Raw genomic sequence first — 4016 nt, 5'->3', positions numbered from 1 at the left:
AGTATTTCCATTTGAATTGCATAATGAAGAGTATTTAGAGCAAAGGGATATCTACCTGACTCAGTGCCAACGACAGCTCGAACAGTTTATTGCCACGTATGGACCAGGGACAGGTATCTTCTCTAGTGATGAATAAGTGACTTGAGGAAATCATTTTTTCTTCATTCCTACCTAAGCAGGGGAGAAAGTGTATTTGAGAGTGATTTTTTAAAAATTTAAGTATGGCCTCCTCAAAATTAATTCCTAATGCGATAAATACTAATCCAAACCTCTATAGCCAACAGCAGAATTTTAAAACTTAGAACAGTGTGGACAATTTATAAGTGATAAAGTTGTCAAGGAGAATACTACTTAAAAAACAAATTCTGGTTAGCTCAGAATATCAATGGTGAATAGACAAAAATATAAATAAGCTGAACAAGGTGAAAAATAACTTTTATGTAGTCCACTATATTTGTCACAAGATGGCAATAATGCTTTATTTACAAATAATGTTAAACTATTTTTTTTCCATTTCACTTGTGAACTTGTCAAAACTAGTGAGTAAATAATATATATAACCTTTTCTATGACTCCTGGTGGTAGATCAAAACTTTAAAAAAAAATTACATAACCTTAAACTTCAAATTTAAGGTCTTTTCATGCTTTTTTTGACATGTCTATGACATAGTTTCACAAGCCCTAAATACAGAATCTGGAAAAGCCTTGGGAATTCCCCATATATTATGCACGTGTCAGGTTAAATGAAAATTTACATGTTATCAAGGAGACTGTAATTTATATATTGGCTACTTAGCCCTGACTAGTTACAAGAAAGGTTCCATAAGGCAAAGAAATCAATTTGGAAGCCCAGTCTTCATTTTTGTATTTTTAGAGACAGTCTCACTATATTGCCCTCAGTAGAGTGCCATAGTGTCACAGCTCACAGCAACCTCCAACTCCTGGGCTTAGGTGATTCTCTTGCCTCAGCCTCCCGAGTAGCTGGGACTACAGGAGCCCACCACACCTGGCTAATTTGTTGTTGTCATTGCAGTTTGGCCAGGGTTGGGTTCAAACCCGCCACCCTCGATATATGGGGCCGGTGCCCCACTCACTGAGACACAGGCACCACCCACAGTCCTCATTTTCGAAGGAAAGTTTTTCTGTTCTGAAAAGGCAGAAACATCATGAGAAAACGTATCTTGTAAAAAATTCTTAAACTTTAGTTCTCATTCTTCAAAGCCTTATCGAAAGATCACATCCATTCACAGAAAAGCAAAATATCACCGAACTGCCACTTTATTAACCAAGATGCTATCATGCATCATATCTTTCAAAATTGGCACTTCAGTTTCTTAACCAAACAGCAGGACTACTCACCAACTCTCTGAGATCTAGATCACTATCACTGAACACCTACTAGTGCCAGGGACAATGTTAGAAGGAAAAGCCAGTTTTTAACGTTTACATATTACAATTTTATGTTACCAGTTAGCAAGATGCTTATCTTGTGCTTCTCGTGTACAACTCTTTTACGGTTCTCTATGGGATGAAGGCAGAACACTTCCCTGTCTTTATCTTCACCTAGCTAGAAATCTAGTTTTCAAATTCAATTCTTTTAATCCTAGACAGACCTGCTGGCCCAGTTTCTCCTACCATAACACAATTATTACTTGTACTAAGATTAGGATTACTGTTTTCAAAGATGAAGTCAAACTGAATAAAATAAAAAAAAAATTTTAATTAAGATAGGCTCACTGTTGCACTTGGTACACTGCTATGGCCTCATAATTCACAGCAACCTCAAGCTTTTAGGTTCCAATGATCCTCTTGCCTCAGCCTCCCAAGTAGCTGGAACTACAGGCACCCACTACGCCACCTTTATTATTTGAGACAATCTCACTATGTCGCCCTCAGTAGTGCGCTGTGCTGTCACAGCAACTTCAAACTCTTGGGCTTAAGCAATTCTCCTGCCTCAGCCTCCCACATAGCTGGGACTATAAGCGACTACCACAACACCCAATTTTTTTTTTTTTTTTTTGCAGTTACCATTGTTGGTTAGCTGGCCCTGGCTGGGTTCAAACCCGCCAGCCTTGGTGCATGTGGCCAGAAATGTCTCACTCTGGGTCAGACTGGTCTCAAACCTGAGAGCTCAGGCAATCCACCCGCCTCACCTCCCAAAATGGTAGGAATACAACAGGGGTGACCCACAGTGCCCGGGCCCTTAAAATTTAAATCTTAAATAAAATCTATAATCACAGAAAGGTGATAGCTTTTACGTAAGGGACAATTTGATTGCATTCAAGCATTCAAGAGTCCTACCGGGTTTTCAGGTACAATAGAGAATTACAAAGGGGAAGCCAGATAAGACACATGCAGCGATTAGGGCCTCTCCAGAAATTACCAAAAGCTACAAAGGGAAAGTGGGGAGGGAGTACAGGAAATATCTCACCATGCTTTATCTCAATGAGATCACCACCCACAAATGAGCCGATTACATTGTTAAAGTATGCTAAAAACAGGTCTGATTAGTAGTGACTATTAAGAATACAGCTATTTTGGCTCGGCGCCTGTGGCTCAAGCAGTTAAGGCGCCAGCCACGTACACCTGAGCAGGTGGCTTCCAATCCAGCCCTGGCCCGCCAAACAACGACAGCTGCAACCAAAAAATATCCGGGCGTTGTGGTGGGCGCCGGTAGTCCCAGCTCCTTGGGAGGCGGAGGCAGGAGCCTCTCTTGAGCCCAAGAGTTGGAGGTTGCTGTGAGCTGTGTGATGCCATGGCACTCTATCCAGGGTGACAGCTTGAGGCTCTGTCTCAAAAAAAAAAAGAATACAGCTATTTTAAAAGAAAAGAGACTTTAGTGCCCAGCAATTAAAATAATTACTCACATTTGTTTTCTATATCATTTATAATGAAGTTAGTAAAACCAAGTAAAATATTCATTTTCATCATTTGCTTCTGTTCATCTGTTTTCTTGCAGTCTTCGTTCTTTCTTCCATAATGTTGCATGGCACACCTCTAAAAAATCAGAACAGTGAAAATCATTTCATAATCAAAGATAAAGTTAACCACATAACCTCAAACAGTGGCTTTTTGCTGAGGTTTGGTGCCTGTAGCTCAGTACTTAGCGCACCAGCCACATACACCAAGACTGGTAGGTTCAAATCCAGCCCATATTTCCCAAACAACAACTACAACCAAAAAATAGCTGGGTGGTGTGGTGGGTGTCTGTAGTCCCAGCTATTTGGGAGGCTGAGGCAAGAGAATTGAATTGCTGAAGCCCAAGAATTTGAGGTTGCTGTGAGCTGTGGTGCCAGGGCACTCTACCCAGGGAGACAGTTTGAGACTGTCTAAAAAAAAAAAAAAAATTCAATGCTGAGAAAAGGAAACCATATCCTGACATGCAAAGGCAACTGCAACAGCTATTGGACCCAATCCCTTGGATTTATCAGACACTTTTAACTGTCAACAGATGTGGTCGCTTTCCTAGTTACAATTACTTACCTGAGGCAACAAAGGAGTATTTCAAAAAACTGCAGCTAAAGGACATCCATCTGCAGCTACCTATGTGCTAAGGAGAAAGAACATTTAGCCTCTTAGTAAAAAATTGTACTACATACCATTAACATAAACCAATATAGTTTACTGGCATCTCAGTCTAAGAATTATTTCTTCAAAGATATCCTCAGCTGGGTAAACGGCAAAAATTTAAGTCATCATTATGCCACCATTATCAACGTCAATAACACATCAAACATTTTGTGTATTGCTTGTTAGTAACAATAGCACCACGATTCCCAAAAAGATGTCATTTAACACTTTTTGTACCTCAATATATGCAGTGGCGGTTCTACTTTTTCATTGCCATTTTCTGTTAAGCTTTTGGAAAACATCTGTCACAATGACCTTCACACACCTTCAAAATTCATAGGATTTGTCAGACCTAAAAATTAAAGTTTCACTGTCAATTCCCATTTGTAATTGCATTTGTTTGGCATGTTATATGAAGGAATAGTCTAATAAAAATTTCATTCCTG

The 4016-nt window shown here is 39.6% G+C and overlaps 1 non-coding gene across 1 annotated transcript; it reads right to left on the bottom strand.

Annotated features, from left to right (window-relative positions):
* Positions 1-3623: 3623 nt before the first annotated feature.
* Positions 3624-3708, bottom strand: LOC128564166 (small nucleolar RNA SNORD87). Its single transcript, XR_008374034.1, has one exon. It is a non-coding gene; the product is annotated as a small nucleolar RNA SNORD87 (small nucleolar RNA).
* Positions 3709-4016: the final 308 nt, after the last annotated feature.

Source organism: Nycticebus coucang, chromosome 13 (assembly GCF_027406575.1).
Source record: "Nycticebus coucang isolate mNycCou1 chromosome 13, mNycCou1.pri, whole genome shotgun sequence".
Lineage (NCBI taxonomy): Eukaryota > Metazoa > Chordata > Mammalia > Primates > Lorisidae > Nycticebus > Nycticebus coucang.
The sequence above is the reverse complement of the archived record's forward strand: the minus strand, read 5'-3'. Positions and strand labels throughout refer to the sequence as shown.